Here is a 21,641-nt window from a genome sequence, read left to right as displayed (position 1 = left end):
AAATCGAGTCAAACTGCCTTTACCTGAGTCAGGTGTTCACCTTTGTCCCAATCAGCTGTGACTGGAGTGAGACTAGAGATACCATGATTTATGAAGCTATTTTTATCTATTCAGGGCTCTGTTATTTTTGAAAGTTGATATGAGTAAAAAGTCACAAATTGGCAACTCTAATACAGAGATGTTTTGTAATGTCTGTAAGGTTATAAACCAAGGATGGTCAGCTTCAACCTTCTCTGCTTTTCTCGGGTCCCTCTCATCTACTGTACTTCCCTTCTGAACATAGAAAAGGTTGTGTCTCAACCTGAGACACAGAAGATGTGTCTTGGGGAAATGTGTTCAGTGGCTTGAAATCACCCCAATTTAAAATGTCTTGGCCTAAAAGAGGGATAAAGCCATTAAAAACTACCAAAGTGTCAATAATTAAAATCAGGAATAGTGTTGGAAAGGCCAGCCATGCTTCTTGCCAACACCGTGTTCTCCCCAGCATGCAGCCTCACGAGATGTGTAATTTCCCATTGGCACATAGCAGAGGGTTCCAGGTCACGTAGGAATATTGCAAACGGGTTGGGGACCCAGGGTCTTTGGGTGATTTCTGTCTCAAGTTACTTTTATTTTTCCATTTGATGCTGTCAGAAAACTCCCAAACTGATCATTTGTGCTAGAAATAGCACAGCTTCTGCCCTTTGTTTCGATTGCTTTTGCCATGTTTGATTGGTGAATTTGATTGCTGGCCATAGAAAATTGCATTTGTGTCAAGAGCATTCTGAACAGATCAATGCAAGAGGAAACCAGGCAAGATCAATTGTAATACCAAAGGACTAGTATAAAAAGTCATGAAACTCACATGCCAACCTGTAACTCTCCATGTCTACACTTCTGCCAGTTTCCTCACCACTGGTCAACTAGTTAAACCTTATAATACCCCATGAGGCCAGTTAGTGTCCAAGATTAGACATCCAGAAGAGAAAGAAATAAACCTGTCAATCCAACTGTAGTTACAAAATGTGTAAAACGTGAAACAACAAGTCATAATCCAAATAATTATTATAATTTCTCCACATGTTTCCCAGGTATTATGTTAAGTGGCTGTATGCACATGTCTGATTTAATCTTCAGAAGAAGCATATAAGTTCAATGTCTTTATCACTAGCATTTTATGACTAAGAAATCAGACCTGAAAAGATCAACTAATCTGTTTATGATAGTCCATGAGGATGCAGAAAGTGGGCAGTAGGCCTTCTCATGGCTCCACATTCCCTGCTTTGAACTACCTCCATTTGTTTTCTTTGCATTTTTAAACCACAAAGGGGTTATACTCATAGGAATCACCACCATGACCACTGCCCTATTCTCATTATTTTACTCATTCTACCTGATGTGTAGTAGGCTACACATTCCTTCCCTTCCATGAAGGGCTACTGGGATCCTTGGAGGACAGGTACTGCAACTCCTATTGCATCTGTAACAGTTACATGCATCTGACTGTATGAAGTGCTTTCCCTGCCCATTATCACAACTGGCTGAGAAAGGTGTGGGCTAAGTAGGGCAAGTGTTATCAATTCTATTTACTAAGTAAAGAATGTGGGGCTCACAGAATGTGACAAGCACCCAAGTTAGTGGAGATTGGAGCCCCCTGGCTACAGGGATGCTGGTCCATTTGCTTTCTTGCCCTTCTATAAGATAAAGCATTTACTTTATTTTTTAATTCTTTATTTAAATCAAATTTAGTTGAAATATACTATATTATCAGTTTCAGGGGTAGAATTCAGTGATTCATCAATTGCATAAAACACCCAATGCTCATAACTTCAAATGCCCTCCCTCATGCCCATCACCCAGGCACCCCAATCCCTCCCCACCTCCCCTCCATCAACCTTCAGTTTATTTCCTAGAATTCAGGATCTCTTATGGTTTGTCTTCCTCTTTATTTTTATCTTAATTTATTTTTCCTTCCCTCCCTCTATGTTCATCTGTTTTGTTTCTTAAATTCCACATTTGAGTGAAGTCATATGGTATCTGTCTTTCTGTGACTGACTTATTTCATTTAGCATAAAACACTCCAATTCCATCCATATTGTTAAAGCATTTACTTTTAAAGGTATCAGTGTCTAAATGATATGAACCTTTTTCTTTAATATTGGACTATCTCCACCCCCACCCTCTTAAAATCATAGAACAACAAACACCAACAACAACCAAAAAACTGTTCAGAATGCTTTAGACACAGAATGTGTCTTACATTTGTATCATTATGCACAGAATGTCTTATAAACCCATTTGGTGCGACCTAGCCTATAATAGAATGCTTTCAACAGAGAGATGCATTAGAAAGAGGCCTTAACTGACTACTTAGAAGACCAAATTCATGACTTAGAGACCTAATGATTCACTCTCATCAATCTTTATTGCCAAAAAAATGCTTATTGATGGCCTCCTGCATTCTACGCTCTCACCTGGGAACTTAATAGCTGGCTGACCTTGGACAAGTCACTTAAGTTTTTCCAGAGCTTAATTCTATCATCTGCAGAATAGACTTAATAATGTTCTTTTCCATACCTCAAATAGTTATTGTAAGAATAAAATTAAATCATGGATATGAACTGGGTCGATGAACTAAAGAATTCCTGTATATATGCAATGTGTTGTTTTAAGCTTTCAAAAGTATGTGTGACTGTATTAGCACATGAAGAATGTACTTTTCTACACGCCCCAGTAGCAACCGAAAACAATGCTGGAAAAGTGACATTACAGACTCAGGTGTGTTGGATGAAGGGCAGGGCAAGAGGGAAGTCACTGTGTCCTGTCTTTTCCTCACTGGGTGAAGAAGGCTGTCTTTGGCAGGATTTAGCCACTCATTTTTGCTCTTGGAACTGCTTGCTCTGAGTGGTGTGATTTCTGTGGCATTTTCTTCTTTTTCTTTCTCTTTCTGGCAATGACTCTTTGAAATATTATTTTTGCTTCCTCGATGGCAGGGCTGTATAATTGATAGCCTCTCTGGGTTGCTGGAGCTGTGCATTTAAACCATGCTTGCCTTGGCTCCAACGCCTCAGAGTTCATTACTTTTTGAAAAGCTGCACGTCTGTTTGTGTTCAGATTATTGTTGCTCTGGAGAGGGAGGTTATTGTCAGGCAGGAAGAGGAGTGTGGAGCAGAATTCATGATAATCAAATTCTCTCTTCTCCTTAGATGAATATTTTTGGGTAACAGGACTTCACATTTATCTGATATGGCTGTTCTGAACCAGGGGACCAGGGACCTTCACTTTTCCCCTGCAGCATGCTGGAGGGAGCTCAACAACACTCAGTCGTGGGATGTGGGAGGCTGCTGCTTTGCAAATAAAGTGGGTAATAAAAGTGCCCAGCTCTGGTACTAGGGAATGATTTAATGCAGAATATATACATGTAAGATTTTTAATTAAAGGTGTGGGGTATATGTGGTTCTCAGTGACAGTGGGGGTGGAGGGCACCTGTCCTCTCCACTTGAGCCTGTGATCTTCTCTCAACTCTGCAATGAGCACCACATCATTCTCAACACCTGTCTTTGTCTTTTGGCACACAGGTCTGCCCATACCGTTGTCACTCATGCATGCCCACACCTTGTGTCATACCAGGTCCATAAGCAATAGAACCTCAGATTTGGTAAAAATCAACCAGAATTGTGTAAATTTAGAATATACCAGAATATGGTCTTTATGGCAGATGAAGAATAATTCCTCTAGTATAATTCCTCCCCCCCCTCCCCCACCAGGGACGGGGATGCAGAGACTGAGCTCCCTGGAATGGTTGTGGGAGATGTTACTGAGAGCTTTTAATTGGAATTCTGGCATTCTATTCCTCTTCCTTCTCAGTCTGAAAAAAGAAATTCTACTCAATTCTTTAAGACTGAAATGAATTGCCTTCTTTGAGAAGCCACTCTTAGATATTCCCACACTCCATCCCACCCTATCTTGAGAAAGCTGCTGGATTCTCTTCTTGAACTTCCAAAAATTTTTATTTGTATCATGACTGCAGCATTGCTGTCACTGTTCTGTGAATATCCACCTCATGGGTGTTCCCTTTGCCCCCATTGCATCCCTTGAGGATAGGAGGCAGACTTTTAAAGTTTATTTCCACACCATCCCCCTCTAGTGAGGTCTTGACATATGGCTGACACTAAAGAAAAATTCATTGAATAAATCCATGAAAGAATTTTGCTTGATCAAAGTGTATTCATATTTTCCCTCAAGTTAAGTGTTGCTGTGTGCAGAAGAGAATCTGTGTAGTGTGCAAAGGCTTGCTCATTCGTCTGTCCTTGGGAAACTCACATAACATCTCATTCCAGAGGGAGAGGTAGTCAGGTACACTCCCTCAGGTGAGGCTATTTGCACAAGGTTAGGTGATAAAAAGTAGGAATTTGCAAAAATGGGGTTTTGGCATTTCGGTCAGTTCGGGAGATGGAATCAGTCTTCAAAGAAAAAGAAAACACATAGGGAAAAAAATCAGTTTCAGAAAGAGTTTTCATCTTTATAGGAGATGAAACACTTTTAAGTTGAAGGCAGTTTCTTTCCCTTTTGCAATATAACAAGTAGAAGATATTGTCACATCTTGTCATTTGAAGGGCGTAAAACTGGGCTACATAAGTGACAAAAGATATCCTGTATGTGCTGGTGTTTAACAAATAATAAATATTTGAGGGGTTCCTCTGTATACATTCCAACGGACTTTCTAAATAAGATACCGAGGGGTAGATTTCCTCTCAGATTTATGCTTGACAAGGGGTATTACATCTGTATATTCCTTAGCATTCTGGGAGTGGGGAAGGCTTTTAGCCTCTGAATCGTAGTCAAGTATATGAGCCTAAGTTTTATTGTTTCTTTGGTACTCAACCTTCTCCTTGATGCATTCCATACGAGATTGTGTGGATTATTACAGCCTAAAGCTCAGCAAAGTGGAGGTGATTATCAGAATTTGAAATGCTGTGACATTTTGCTGCCAAAAAGTAATTGATTTATTAGAGACATTACAATACATGCATGATTCAACATAAGAGGTTTCTTTGAACTTGTTCAGTATCAAATCCTGTGGGAGACTATTTGCTTTCAGCACCACGGACAGAAACTCCGGTTCATTCAGATTCAGTTGGCCTTATACAAGTAAATATTAGAGCTCAACAGTAGCACTCCAATCTAGTGGCCACAGTATGATTCAATTTAATAGCTTTAACAATTTCAACTGGTGAGTACCAGAACATTAATACATTGTTTTGCACTTACGTCGCCACAAAGTGGAACAAGGGACAGGATCGGATGACTTTATAATACATTATTATCATTGCTATCATTATTGTTGCTGAAACAAAGGATAATATTTTACAACAAATCAGATCAAATACAGAACCTTTCAGAAGACATTTGATTTTTTTTTCCTAACAAGCAAATTCTTAGTAATTCTGTACTTCAGAATTCTATGCAAGGAGCCATAATTGAGTTCAGTGGTTCCACACCTGAGCAATGAACCGAACAGACTAACAAAATGCCTAAAGCTAACGAAAGTCTTGTTGTTGAAAGCAAAGAAGCCCCAATGGGGCATGGGGTAAAATACTGGGGAGATAGGATCTCTGCCTTAATGGCTGAACTAATGTATTTATCCTGACTAGGTAAACCTCTTGTTAATTCCCAATTGCTTCAGGCAACTGTACAGAAACTTTTAAAATAGACACAATCTTAATCCAGGATACTGTTTGCTTTCTTATTTACTGTTTATTGATTATAAATGCTCCAAAGAAACTTTATTACCCCTTACACACATGGCAAAAAGAAATGAAAACCAATGATGGAGTACTTCAGGAGCATTGCTGAAGAATTAACATTAAACTGGTTTATACTATGTATACCTATGTTGATGCCTAAATTAAAAATACTTATATAAGGATGCCTGGGTGGCTCAGTTGGTTAAGCATCTGCCTTCAGCTCAGGTCATGATCCCAGGGTCCTGAGATGGAGCCTTGAGTAGGGTTCCCCACTCAGTGGGGAGTCTACTTCTTTCTCCCTCTGCCCCTCCCACTGCTTGTGCTCTCTCTTGTGTGTGCATTCTCTCTCTCAAATAAATAAAATATTTTTAAAAAAATACTTATATAACATAAAGTGATATAGGCCTTAGATAACTTAGATAATATAGGGAAACTCTGAATAATTAGGATCATATCACTTGACTATGGTCTTGGGGATAAACAGACATGTGGCTTATGCTTGTCACTTGTTTGACAAAAAGAAAGTGGGAAATGAAAGTGAACATCATGTATGTTTTTCCCCCCTGTTATCCAAAGAAGCTGTAATGTTTCCCTTTCACTTAACAAGGCATCCATATAACTAAATAGCATTCCCATTTTGCCCTTTCTATCAGGAAGTGTAAAAAGAAATGTAAAGCTTAACATTATAATCTATGTTGACATTTATCATTGCCATTTGAGGTATTCTACTTTTTGCCCTACTTTACTCTTTTATTTTGTTTTTCTATTGTAAAATGCCTCAGGTTTATTGTGGAAATGGTACAATAGAAATAATTATGAATAACTTGATGTATATATATATATAGTATATATAACAATAATATATAGTTAGTGTATGTAATTTAACTTAATATTATATTGTTTTAAATATATTCTGGACAGTTGAGTGCTTATGCTTTTGGTGGATGTGAATTTTTGTAGAGAGAGAAGCAGGCTCTCTGTGGAGAGCCCGATGCAGGACTTGATTCCAGGACCAGGATCACACCCTGAGCCAAAGGCAGATGCTGAACCACTGAGTGACCCAGGTGCTCCTGTGGATATGAATTTGTCCATTTTAAAAATTGAGGATGGTGAGGGACACCTGGGTTGCTCAGCGGTTGAGCTCCTGCCTTTGGCTCAGGTCGTGATCTGATCCCAGGGTCCCAGGATCAAGTTCCACATCAGGCTCTCTGCATGGAGCCTGCTTCTCCCTCTGCCTGTGTCTCTGCCTCTCTGTGTCTCTCATGAACAAATAGATAAAATATTTTTTTGAAAAATTGAGGGTGGGGGAGGAATGTCCATCATTTGTCCATCAAGGAAGCATGATGTGGGAGAAGGGAATTAAAAGTTAAATTAAAAGAATAAGAATTTCATTAGTGTAGCTTTAGGCCATTAAAGAGAGCGAATATTTTTATTCAGAACAAAAAATGTTTTAAAAATATTATGGGAAAATGTAAATTCTGAGAATTTAACATTTAACTTGTCAGTTAGATTAATGGATTCAAAGCAAAGAAAACCTTGGGCATCTCATTCATTCAGTTCAAACAATTATATTAATTAAGTAAGGCTGAATTTGCTTTTTGTTCCTGATTTTATTCATTTTGCCATTCATTTGTTGAGTACCTGTTATGTTTCAAGCACTCAGTCCTGTCTGGGCATTCAAAGATAAAAAGAATCACTATTCTCAGAGTTTTCAGGGAACTCCACCCTCTGTTAACATCTGATACAATGAGCTGTCACAGGATGTTAGAGAAACAAAAAAGAGGGTCAATACTGAACTGGCTCAAGGTGGTGTGGAATCTGGGCAGGCTTCCACATCTGAGTCTAGATTTAAAGGGCTAAGAGGAGTTAGCTGTCTGAAGATTGAGAGTCTGCCAATGGAAGGAACCAGAATAGATGCACAAGAGAGAATTCTGGGAAGAAAGGCATGGGACAAACATCCTAATCCAGTTTACAGGTAATAATGATTGAAAGATAAGCTTGGGTGGGCAAAGGCCGTGAGCATGTGTGCATGTGTGTATGTGTGTGTGTGTGACAGAGAGAGGGAGATTTTACATATATAGAGAAGGGGTGGGAGAGGAGGAGGAGGAGGAGGAGGAGGAGGAGGAGGAGAGAGAGAGAGAGAGAGAGAGAGAGAGAGGGATGGACACTAATATTGCATGAAGAGCAGATTGAAGAGTTATAAATGCACCAGTCCTGAGGGTTTTTTGTTTATATACTCAGCCAAGGATTTAGCTGCCAACCTGAATGAAACGTGAATACTTTAAAATATTATAAGCAGAAGAGATTTGCATTTTTGAAAAGGTAATTCAAAGTCATTTTGGGAGATGGTTGGAAAGTGGACAAAACTGGCATACTCCACTATAGTCATTTCAGGGGAGCAGTGAGAGTGGCCTAAATTAAGGTAATTCACCATGATGACAAAAAAGATGGAGAGTTGAATGATTTTTCATCAATGAGAATCCATGGGACTCCATGACTGATTGGTGTGGGGGTGTAAGGAAACTGAAGAAGAATGGGAGATGCCCTGACTGAGGGATAATAGAGCATAGTGGTTTAAGCATGTGGCCTCTGGAAGTAGACTAGCTGTTTTAAAATCTGGCTGTTTGACCCTGACATGTGGTTTCAGTTTCTTCACCTAAAAATGGCAAATATTAATAATAACAGTAATGTGATTTTACATATACTTTCAGAAAATTATTAGAAAATTTGACACACTTCCCAGACACTTTAAAGGCCCATGAACACCATTTTATGAGCTGTCGGAATATAAAAGAGGGACTTCTTGGGTTTGGTGGGAAAAGTGAGTCCTTTGGTATGGGACTTTACATTCACTTTGGATTGTGTATTCACAGACTAATAAATTATGCACAATCTGTGAAGTTGAAAGAGAATAAGAAGATCTTTAAAGAGGATGAAATAATCCACTAGAAAGATGTTGGAAGTGATTAGCAAAGGTGTTCAGAAGGTAGAGAGAAGTTGATAGTCATGTTAAGTTAGACACAACTTTCAAAGAAGGTACTAAACAGTGATAAATAACTAATTATTAAAGGTAGCTATTAGCCAAGAAGTAAAGGAGACAACCTCAAATGGACAAGAAAAATGGGGTAGGGGAGTGCTTATGGCCTTAAAGGAAAAGGATAAATGATATAAATTTTATGCAACTGAACAGCTTTGCCTAAAAGAGTAATTAATTCTGGTCTGTTCTTGATTCCAGAACTGTACGCTCATAGGTTCCCAAGGTCACAAGAGAAACAAAAACACAACAACAACAACAACAAAAGAGCAATCCTCTTAGACTTTTCTATAATTTATGTCCTAGGCAGTAGAACACAAATTCAAGGACCTGAGTTACTGATCTCTATGTCTGATACCTTTATAGTCATCAAAGTTGGTAACGCAGCTCCCCACCTCCACTCCATTTATCCTTAAAGGATGAAAAACTAAAATCTGATGAGGCTGTGCCATCAGGTTGCCTTTCCATTGTTTTATGCTGCTGCCAGACCCAGGGACACATGAGTCCTTTCCTGGGTAAAGTATCAGAAGAACAAAATTAAAGAAAAAAATGAGCAGAAAGGAGAGGAAATAAATGATAAATTTGGTTCAGCACTATCTGGATATCATCAGTCACTCAACACTATCAATAAAGGCTACTTATTTTACTCGAGGATTACAGAAAAAGTTACCAAAAAGTGTAAGGTAAGTTAAGCTGTTCCTCTAAGGACCCACCTGTCGTCTCTCACTGTCAAATCCCCTGACATCTTTTCAGTATTCTTTCTGCTGAAATCGATTCCATTGCTACCACTGTCCTTGATATTCTTTCTTTCCCAGGTTTTCATGAAACCACTCTCTCCGCACTTTCACCCAGCTCTGACCCAGTCTATCTCAGCTCCCTTGATAACCTAGACCCTTCTCACGAATCACAAATCTGGCATTCCTCTAGATTGTAACATTGAGTTTCTTTCCTTCTGGTCTTTCCCAGGTGCTGCTAGTCCATCATGGCCTTAGCATGGGGGTATTGATTTGGGAAGTCATCAGGGTGTTCTCTGTCTCACCTCTTTTCTAAATTTTCAAATGATTGCAGGTTATCTAGCGAGCATCTTAAACTTGTATGTCCTGCAAACAACTTGAACTCAACATATTTCAGACTGTTCTTATCTCCTGTACCTAACTGGGTTCATGGTTTCAATCAACAGAGATCGATTCTGGCTGACTTAACAAAAATGGAATTGATTACAAGTACAATGTAGAACCCATGGATGTGACAGAGGGTTGATTCAAAAAAGGGAAAGAGGTCAATATGCACACACACACAAAAATCACAATGAAGGAAGAGTCTTACCAGGACACAGTAGCCACCACAACTAGCATATGACTATTATTGGTACCATCAGGCCCTTCTAATGTGTCTAAGCATTAGACATCCTGAAAATAATAAATTTCAAACTGTCCCTGCCTCTTCATCACTTGGTATAGAGCCAGAGTCCCTAATGAGAGCACCCAGTAGACAGAGACCAGTTGATATTCCCATTCTCCAGCTATAGGAGTATCAAAGCACAAGCCTTTGACCTTATCAAGTTTAATACTGGACACACAATTGCAAAGATTTCTTAAATATAGAAAAAGGGTTCAGATTCTGGGTAGTATTTTTAATGAATGGTAAATTATCACTGTATATGTCATGAGGTAAGTCTTCTCTTCAAATGGTACTTCTCTTCACAACAAATGACACCAACATACACCCAATCAACCGAGCTAAAAACCTCAGTATCCTCTGCAAATTTTTATCTTTTCTTTATGGTACAAATCTGTTAGTGCTGTTTACATAAGTCCCTGAGTTTTACAAATCCATCTACCAAATATTCCTTAAATATTTTGCACACTAACCTTCCCCCCTTAGATTAACCTTATGCCTTTTAAAAATAGTACTTTTAATATTTTCAAGCAGTAATGATGTTAAGGGTGTTATGGGTATGGATTCCAGTGTCACACCACCTGTGTCCAAATCATACTTCTGCCTCTCACTAGCTGAGTAACCTTAAGCATTATACCTAACCTTGCTCTGTGTCCTACATAAAATAAAGTTAAGAATAATACCTACATGGAGCAAATAGCATGGAGTTGCTGCAAGAATTTATTGAGGCAGTATGTGTAAAGCATTTTGAATGCTCACAACACATGTTCCATCAAGGTAAGGTAATTAATGCTCAAAGTGAAAAGTAGTGGTGATAGTTGAGGTGGTAAAGATGCTAATACGGTGGTAGTAGGAGTAGAGACTTCTCATCAGTACTCTCTAGAACACGCCGCCAGCATTATCTTTCCAAAACATAAATTTGCTTCTATTACTCTCCTGCTTGGAATTCTTTGATGGCTCCCATTTCCTGAGATAAATCCAAGCTCTTTAGTGAGGCACATGAGCTCCTGCAGAATGGGACCCCTGGCTATCTTTCTGCTACTCTTGTCTACCACTCATCACTACCCACGTTGTAGTAGTGGAACATGGACCAACTCACTCCCCAGCATTTCTCAGATATTATTTTTCCGAGCTTTGACATATGCTGTTGATGCTTCCTCTAACACTTTCCTTTGTGCCTTTAATACTCCCGCATTTCCTGTACAACCCAAATACACAGCATTTTACCTTGCATTTCCCCCTGCCCCTTCCTTGTGTCCCATCATACTTGACATATACATCTCATCTGGTGGCACTGTACAGGATTTGTTGCATGTATCATCAACTTCTGCTCTCACTGGGGTGACCTTGCTCCTACTCTTTTCAGTTCCATCTCTGTTATGTGGGGTTGGCACATAGTAGGTGCTCAGGGAATGGTGATTCACATTTGCAATGACTCCTTGAAGACCTAGAGGAGACCAGGGAGAGATGCACCAACTTGATCCAGATGAGCACTCATGTCTCACTGGCTATATCTGGCAGGGGGGTAAATGGGCAGAGTATTTGAGGGCCTTGACTCCTATAGCTCTGCTTTAACCATTTCCTGTTTGTGCTTGGCACCTGGCACCTTGCTAAAACATTAACAGAATACCAGGAACACGTGATCCTTTTTTTTTTTTTCCTGAAGGAATTTTCATTCCAATAGAAACTCTAGATTAGTGGACATCACACTTACGGGACTCTTCAATCACTGTTATGGACTGTGCACTTCCTAGTACAATATCCAAAATCAGAAGCTACTACCTTTACAAAGACAGGTGCCATTTGAAAAGCCCCACATTCCCTGAGAGGACCAGGACAAGTATATTTCCTATAGGCCTAAGAAACTGTAGTCATTTTGGATCCCCTCCTCTCAAAATAAAGTTGCAAACTCCTAATTAGACTAAGTGCCACTTTATTTATTGTATTTGAAAACAAAGAGTACTACTGGATGAAACCAGAAATAATTTTCACAAAATTTAATTATTGAAAAACAGTAATTCTATAAAAATGCATGAATGCTCTTTCCATTTGTAAAATGTGCCACAGTACCCAGAAAGCATTCCCATGGAATATTAAGCTCTGGAGACCAGGACTGAGAAGATCCTGGTACAAAATGCTTCCATTCCCAGTCTAATTCACAAATAAAGGATTTTAGTGGGTACTTGGAAGTTATAAATCAGTATATAACAGACAAATGAATGTGCAAGAGCAAAGGTATAGCTTTGTAGTTAGGGCAAATGGCAGCAAGCTCTCTGTTGCCAAATGGCAACCGCTTTTGCTTTGGAATATGATGCTTACACCCCTTTATCCTCCTGCACCACTGGCACCCTTAACTTATGAGTTACTTGATGAAGGTTACTTATGTGAAAAATGATTTGATCTCAGTGTCTGTTGTACATACAGTTTAACTAAAATAAGAAAGGTAGGAATTCTGCATTTCAAATATTTTATTTTGATCTTTAAAAGGACTGGGTTTAGGAGCATCTGTGGGGTTCTTCTTGCCCCATACCCTGTGTCCACTAACAGAAGAGAGGAAGTTCTACCAAAACTTTTGCCTCCTTGTGAGGGCCAAAGAAAAGATGTCCTTCCTTATCTCCTACTTTGCTCTCTTGGAGAAAAAAAGGGCTCAGGGATGGGCTGATCCAGTTGACCCATATATGATTGTTTACCATTTCCCAATCAGAGTTCTCTTCCAAGCTCAATTTGCACTCTTCTTTGCACAACTGTACAGGACACTTGTACTTCCTGGGATCCTGCAGGACACAGACAGGTAGATCTCTCCTCTCTCTATTCAGCTTTTCTACCTACTACTAGATAAATAGATCAGATTGATTTTAAGCAAAGAATTGCCCTACCCAAAGAAAATGAAAACACTAATTCAAGATAGACACTCCTGTATGCTTATGGCAGCATTATTTACAAAAGCCAAGATACAGAAGCAACCCAGGCATCCATCAGTAGGCAAATATATAAAGAAGATGGGGGTGGTATATAATGGAATATTATTCAGCCATAAAAATAATGAAATTTTGCCATTTGTGATAACATGGATGGACCTAGAGGGTTAAGCTAAGTGAAAGAAGTCAGACAGAGAAAGACAAATGCCATTTGATTTCATTGACATGGGGAATCTAAAAAGCAGAACAGGGACACGTGGGCGGCTCAGTGGTCGAGTGTCTGCCTTTGGCCCAGGTCATGATCCCCGAGTCCCGGGATCAAGTCCCACATCGGGCTCCCCACAGGGAGCCTGCTTCTCTCTCTGCCTATGCCTCTGCCTTTCTCTCTGTGTGTCTTTCATGAATAAATAAATAAAATCTTTAAAAATAAAAAATAAAAAGCGAACAAATGAACAAATAAACAAAAACAGATTCTCAAATACAGAGAAGAAACTGTTGGTTGCAAGAGAGGGGGCAAAGGATGGAAGAATGAAAGAGATAGAGGGGATTAAGAGGCATAGGCTTCCAGTTATAAAATAAATAAATTGGGAAGCTAAGAAGTACAGCATGGGGGATACAGTCAATAATACTGCAGTAACACTGTGTGGTGGATACACTTATCGTGGTGAGCACTGAGTAATGCATAGAATTGTTGAACCACTGTGATTTACACTTGAAACTCATATTGCATACCAACGACACTTCAGTAAAAAGAGGGGGAATAGGAAGTTCCTCTTCCTGCAGGCCCCGTCACAACCCAGCCCTCCATCCTGTTGGTAGAACTGGTATAGACCTTTGATACCACTTGAAGGTTTACACTGTCCCTCAGTTGTTAGTACCTGGAAAGAAGGACCATGAAGGATTATCACCCTAAAATTTCAATGCTGCCTTTTCTGAATGTATGTTATCTGTAATCCCAACACATGGATTTGATGAAGGGTTAGCTACGCATAGTTTTCTGGCAAAATATCCAGTTATAAGCACTTGACCTTCAGTCGGGTTAACGCATTATTAATGTACTGTGTCACTGTGAACCTATGCTACACATGATCAGCTCAGATTTTGCAATTTAGGAGACAACATTTTTATGAAACTGTATGGTGCCTTGTGTTTGCGGCTCATCTTTTCTGTTGTCTTAATTTCTGTTAATTTGGGTTATTATTGTACTCTCTCTCAGCACTCCAGATTCTTTTGCTGAGACTGTTCATACATTGTGACAGCCTTACAATGGTATTTGATCTGTTATTCTCCAAGTTCCTGTAAAAAAAAAGTCTCATATCTGTACTCACTGGTATAGAAATAGAACTTTTTAGCAAAAATGGTAAACAAAAAAAAAAAACTCTAAGTCATCCATGTTGGAAGGTTTTACATGCTTAAACATTAAATTCCCTCTCTGTAGCCTTTACCCTCACTCCCTCCCCAGTATGTGTGCACATATGTGGACGTGTGTGCGTAAGTTTGCATGCAGATAGGTAGGCATGTATACAAAGAAACATGGATGCACACGGTTTTTGAGAGAGATATCAGACCTTTTGTTGTTCCCTTTAATGCTCTCCTCTCACTTTTTTTTTCTCTAGAGAGGAAGTTGTCTTTCATCAGAGCATCGAACTGAAATAAGCCCTGTATTTATAATGCACGTAGAGTTTTTCCAGTGCTTGTCTAATGAGAAACGATACCCAAAATTAGAGCTTGCTGCCTTCCAATTATCCCATTGCATATGATTTTGTTATACCACAAATAGTTATTTTCTTCCTTCCCCAATAGCTACATAAATGGGCCATGGTAATCCACTCCAAAACAAATGGCCAGGCATTGCTATTTTTGCTGTACATAGTGGGGAAAAAAAACCCTCTATTATTATTTTTTAAAAAAGAAGAAGAAGACTGTCTCGTTAATGTCTACTGGTCACAATCCCCAAAGTAGATTTGGGCTCTCCGGCATGGAGGACAGTTGGAAGTTCATTTGCCAGAAGAGCGCAGCTTTTCTGAAGTCTGGGAGAGAGCCTAGAATAGAATAACAAGGGGCTTCAGGGTTGGATAGCATCAATTACTTTTACTGTATTTTTTGGGGGAGCTTGGATTTTCTAATGTTGTCCCCGCTTTGGGCACAGGCAAATAATGGGTCAATTTACTTAAAGCAGACCGCTGCACTGGACTTGATTCATCCTAATCAAAAATAATGGCCGCGCTTGCCTATTAATCTCTTTGCCACCCTAGAAATTGAGAGATTAGGGGAAGTTGAAGTCAAATCTAAAATGTTCTGCTTTAGATGGTTAAGAGGATGATTGAAATCAATAAATCCTAGGCTTTTGGGAAAGCCGAGATGATTCCAAATTTACTACGGAAAGAAATGCCAGCAGGAGCCCTTGGGGACCAGGACTCAACCCTCAAGCTCTGCAGCTGCTCTCCCATCACTGGGACCTCCAGGAGGAGCCTAAGTTTTACTTGATCCCATCTCATTATGATGTTCTGCCTATGAGGAGCAACAATCACAGTTAGGGTGTGATCAACCAAATTGAAAAACTGAGCAGCCAAAGTTAAAGGAATCGGTCAGTGGCCAGCAAACCCTTGAATAAATTAGTTTGTTTCTGACAGCCGAGATCTCCTTCGAGGAAATCCCATCCTGTCTCAGATTACGCAGGCAGTCTCCTGTCTTTAGTTTGGGTCATGCATCCCAGCTTCTGGAGGAACCCGCAGGTCACCTGAAATTCATGACGGCGGTGGCAGCAGATAGAGACACCATCTCCTTGTCTGCATGGCTACTGGGTTGGACAGCTCGTCTTTCTCCCCAGCTCTGGAATGTTCTGGCCTTCAGGCCATGGCATCCCATCTCTACTTCATATTCTCTTTTCCTTACTGATGTGAAAACATGTTCACAGAAATTGCCTAATTTAGCTCTCGCAAGAACTCTATCGGGCAAAGGTAGTCATCATAATTTCTATTTTATGCATGGAGCCAGTAAGCCCTGAGACAGCGACCCTTTGGCCCCAATGTGTGCTGGGTCTAGGAGTCCTGTGGTTTCTCCCTGACTCCAGTGCCCATCACGCTGCCACGTCAGGTGCCGCTGGCTGGCTGCAGATCATGCAGGAGGGTCTGAGTGCTTGGATGATGGCAGATGGAATGCCCTTGGGGTCATGCTTTCAGAGCAGCGGGGTGGGTGGTGGTGGCAGGTGTGTGCACATGGCCGCTGTCTTGATGGCATGTCTAGGAGAACATCGTCTGCCTCTGAATGCAGTGTCCATATAGGCACCATCTCACAGTCTCCACCATGTGCCTGATGGAGTCAGAGCTGGTGGGTGTGTGGCCTTGCTAACTTCTCCATGCAATTCCACAGGGAAATTTGCTACTGGGAAGACCTTTACAGAGTCTTGCTTGTCTTTCCTTCATCCTCACTGGGAAGGAAGTTGCTCAAATGGTGTGATTTTTTTTTTTTTTTTTTTTTTTAGGCTTGGGTGCCTTGAAAAAATAAGATGAAAAGTCTAGAAGTACATTCAGCAACACCATATCAGGCTTCTCTGCACCCACCCCCCTCCTTTATATTTTTCTTAGCTGTTCTGTTTTAGTTAGCGCCAATATAGTGCTCCCCTCCCACATACCCCTTTAGGGTGAAATGCCTGCTCAGTGTGCTTTGGAAAGGCAGTATATTTTAGGCAGCCTGATAAAAGACTCTAATAGCCCCAGATTAATGCATTCATTCCTAGCCAATTGAAGGATTCATTACAGTGCTTAGGCTGAGGCTGCTCTCTGACGAATTTGCCCTGGGTAATGAGCCATTCAGCAGCTGCTACCCTGCACTGCTAGTAACCTGCAGAAGAGGGCAGTGAGATGAAAAAGACATAGATAAAGTACAAAAGTGGGGAAGCTTCTGGCACCTCCAGTTGGGCAGGGCAAGAAAGAGCAAGAAGGTGCTTGTGGACAGGGCATCGGCCTCCAGAGCTGGAATTGAGAAGCTACTAAGGAATGTGACAGTGCGTTAGCATCGCTTGTGCCTTTACTGGCTGAGAAGTGAGGTTCGTGGCAAACAACGTATGCCTCTGCTGTGAAAGTGATCCCCGATTGGGCACCTAGAAGGAGTGTGATATGTGGGAGAAGCTTTCAAACAATTGTAGCTGTCACAGAGCCAGAAAGTTAGGAGATGTTACAAGGGTTGGCTAGCCCAGTGCTTCTGGGGGTGGGGGTGACAGTGACTTTACCCTCCAGGGGATATTGGGCAGCATCTGGAGACATTCTTGGTTGCTTGAACTTCAGGAGTTAGGGGACTGAGAGGCTCCCAGCATCCAGGAGGTGGACCGGAGATGCTGCTGAACATCTTACAAGGCATAGGAGAGCTCCCAACAACAATGAAACATCCATCCCCAAAGGTCAACAGTGCCACAGCTGCAGAAGTCCAGCCAGCCCCAAACCCTCCTCTTAGGATTGAGAAGGCTGACACATGGCAAACGGTGATTGGCTCAGAATTACACGGTTGGAGGACTGAAGAGCTGAGAGGCACAGGATCCTGTGTCTCTTCTCTCTCAATGACATGCCCTTAGCTCTGGGAGGCCGGCTTTCAAATTCCGCACCGATAAGTACTTTCAGAAATAAAGTTGTTCTTTCTCCTCCCAGACTCCAGAGCACCCTTCCCAGCCCGTATCTCCAGTAAAGAAAATTCCATCGCCTACTTTTATGAACTCATGCCAGTCCCTAACCACTTCGGTCTAGGCAGATCTCTTTGGGGGGTTAGCTTATTATCTTTGTTATGCATTTTAGAAGTGGATGGTGCTGCTGATAAAAATAGGAATCACCAGAGGAGCTAGCACCAGACATTATGAGATGCTGTATGTGCAGTGTTGTTGCAAACAGTTCCCCATGAGGGTGGAAAGGAGACCCCTTCCCATACACATAACCGTATCTCACAATTATTAAATATTGATTCATCTCAGCAGGGGCCTGTGCCTGATTTCAAATGAAGGCAAGTACATTAACTTGTGCTAATCTCATCTAGACCCATTGCATTGCACCCTTGGCTGTCCCCGCTGACCCACGTTCTCTGATTGACAGTGTAGATGGGATCCGATTCCTTTGCCCACCATTCTGACTCTAGAAATAAGCATATATGAGTTTATATCTGGAGTTGTAGGATGTGTGGGATGTGAGCACGAGAGCTTAATAAAAGAGAAAAGAAGCCTACATGATGATGAATAGCAATTACAGGGAATTAGATTAGTATCAGTGTCTGGAGTAATCGTAAACATTTTCTGGTGCCGATGTTTGATGGCACTGGGGAGGTTGGGAAGGGGGGTCCGGGGGATGATAGAAAGGAAGGGAGGCCAAAGATAAGAACAAATATGCAAGCCCATAGTGTGTGCTTAATGGAACTGAGATTTATTTTTCTGTGTGTCTTTTTAAGCCTCCAGATAGATCACAAAAAATACAGCCAGCCAGAAAAGAAATAGCCCAAATGTAATTTAAAGGACAGCTTTTTAACCAATACTTCAGCTTGGAGACACCTGTCCTATGTTCCTTGAAGATGCCCAGCTCAGGGGAGGAGTATTAAAGTTACTGATTTATCTTCAGTAGTACAGACCTATTTTTAATTTATTGCCTGGTGACAGATTTTTTGTTTAGCTTTTCTGTGTTCCTCAACACAACCTTCTCTGTAAAAGAAGAGCAGCCTGGAGGCCATTGTTTTCTTTGATGTCCTAGTGCCCTAGAAGAAGACACTGAACTCGGACTTCTCAAAAGCATGTTGACATTTTCTCTGGCTTCATGACAAGCAGCGAATTTTGTAGTACGAAATACGGCCATCCTGTCCCCGATTCAAGACAGGTGTGCATGTGTGTGTGTGTGTGTGCGTGTGCCTGGGCGTTTGTGCACATGCACGTAGGCCACCGGAATGGCTTTTGGGGTGTATGGTGTGGCAGTAACAGTTTAATCATTCCAGTGTCAATAGTTAGTCAATAGTTCCACAGAACCCGTTACCAAAAATATCTATTTTAATACCATGGAGCCACAGGGAAGAGAATATGTATGATGTAGTTCAAACATGCAAATGAACAGTCGGTTGTTTTTCCTCCGTTATTTGCAAGGGACACTGACTGCTCCATGCTGGGGGGTATACAAGGCGAAGCCTAGAAAAGGCATAAAAATAGTATAACTCTTTCCTTATGAGTCTCATATTCCAGTGACGGTGCTAGGTGCTCATACCAGCGTTCACTAAGACAGTGTGTGGGGTGCTGTAGGGGAGGGCACCTATTGAACAGAGGGCACCTATTGAACCTATTGAACAGAGGGCACAGGAAGACAAGAAAGGAGCAGTTAGGGATCCCTGGGTGGCGCAGCGGTTTGGCGCCTGCCTTTGGCCTAGGGCGTGATCCTGAAGACCCGGGATCGCATCCCACGTCGGGCTCCAGGTGCATGGAGCCTGCTTCTCCCTCTGCCTGTGTCTCCGCCTCTCTCTCTCTCTCTCTCTCTCTCTCTCTAACTATCATAAATAAATAAAAATTTAAAAAAGAACTATGGTTTAAAAAAAAAAAAAAAGAAAGAGCAGTTATTTCTGACCAGGGGAGTTCACGTACTCACCAGACATTTACTGAGTCCCTACTGTGTGCTGGGCACTATTCCAGGTGACAGAGATGGGGCGGGGAAACACGGGTAAGATTCTGTTCTCTCCAGCTTCACATTCTAATGAGGAAACATACAGGGCAAATACCAAACAAATGAAGACTTCAGGAAACAAAAGCAGAGGACTCGGGGGGAGTAGGAAGGTAGGCAGCTCTCCCGGATGGCACGGTAAGGAAGGATACAGAGTAGGTGACGATCAAAATAAGAACCAAAGGAGAAACCACTAAGCGTGTGAAGATCTGGGAAAGAGCATGTCCAGAGAAGGAGCAGAAACCACAAAAGTGTGAGGGAATGAAGCCAGCTGGACACCTTCAGGAGCGGAAGGCAGGTCAGGGGACTGGAGCTGAGTTAATTCTGGGCCAAGCGGTCGGTGGAAAGTCAGAGCTCCTCCAGGGCCTGCTGTGTGTTAGAGACACGGGTATGAACTTCACATTTCACTGCAGTCACATGCCTTTCGAGGTGTTTAAGCCGGGGATGTGATCTCGGTCGTGTTACTCTTTTTCATGACTCCAGCCGTGATGCAGGGGATGGGATGTCCTGCCCATGGTAGAAGCCAGAGGACCAGCATGATGATGGACCTGGGTAGCAAGAGGGAGAAAAACTGGGGGCAAGGCAGCGTGAGGGTTATTTTTGAGATAAATGCAACAAGACTTCATAATGGGTGTAGAGATTGAGGTGAAGACAGAAATCACATGTTCCTGTGACTCTGTCCAGAACAATTAAATAGATGATGAAATCATTCACTAGGAAAGGGTAAGTAGGATGGGGAGGTGAGGACTCCAGAACTCTGTCTGAGACACAACGAGTGGATTTTCCCATTGAACGGTGAAAGAAAGACGACAAGTAGGCCACATTGCTCTCCCGTATTGACGCGCACTCTACGCACCGTATTGTTCTTTCCTCTTTATGCACATGAACTCATTGAATCCCCGGGATGGCCCTATGAGGAGTATAATTATTGCATCATCTATTTTTGGCGGGCGGGGGGGGGGAGGAGAAGCGAGGCTCCTTGATGCGCACAGATAAATTAATGGTGTCCAGGCTGCGTGCACTCTAGTGGGGACGGGCAGGTGCTGGCGTGAACACCTTGCTGTTGTATTTCCCACCATCAGCGGTCAGGTGTTCCCCACCCCTGGGAACCAGGAGACAGAAACCCCTGCCTGAGTGATGCAGGGAGCAGATGGCTCCGTGTCAAGATTCATTCACATCCTGATGGGCCCACTTCTGCCTGCTGTGAGCTGATGAGGGAGAAAGAGAGTTATTGTCAAATTCCCAACTTGCCCTTTTCGATATAAAGTTCACTTGTAATATATATATATTTTTACTTCGGTTGCTAATGCATTTTGTTCTCCAGAGTGCGAGAGACCCAGCTTCCTGCGTAGCCTTTAATTAGTTTCTGGATGATGACATCTCCACCGAGAAGCAACTGGTGGCGTCCCTCCAGTCTCAGGGGGAGATAAAAGAATCTAATAAAGACATTTGGTATTTCTAGATGATGTGTTTGACAAGCTTTGTATTAACAAGAAGTCATGTTGGAACTTTCTTCTTCCCCCAACTGCTTCCCCCACTTGCTCCAGCGCCGTGACATTTCACTGGGGGATTAACGGAGCCATCGCCATCACTGAGACTTTGCAGCTTAAAACAGACCAGCCTGTGTCTCCGCCCCTCGTGCTGGAGGGGAAGAGGCTTCACCTTGATCTGTTCACAGACCTTAACCTTTATGAGGGATTTAGTGGCAATAAGGCCTCCGAACAAGAAATCAGTTTAAAACCAGCTGACAAGTTACTTTGGACAGCAGTGGGGCCACTTTTGGGGCTTCAACATTCAAGGCCGGATAATGAGATGTTTCTTGCAGTTGCCTAAGTCATTCCCAAAGACGCCGGTCCCAGAGAAGGTGGGTATAACTCAGATTTTCATTCTGGCC

General features: G+C 41.7%; 1 protein-coding gene across 7 annotated transcripts in view; it reads left to right on the top strand.

Annotated features, from left to right (window-relative positions):
• NTM (neurotrimin) overlaps positions 1-21,641 on the top strand; it is a 934,064-nt gene that overhangs the window by 789,969 nt on the left and 122,454 nt on the right. The gene's annotated exons all lie outside the window — the stretch shown is intronic.

Source organism: Canis lupus, chromosome 5, assembly GCF_011100685.1.
Source record: "Canis lupus familiaris isolate Mischka breed German Shepherd chromosome 5, alternate assembly UU_Cfam_GSD_1.0, whole genome shotgun sequence".
Taxonomy (NCBI): domain Eukaryota; kingdom Metazoa; phylum Chordata; class Mammalia; order Carnivora; family Canidae; genus Canis; species Canis lupus.
This window is presented reverse-complemented; position numbering and strand designations above follow the sequence as displayed.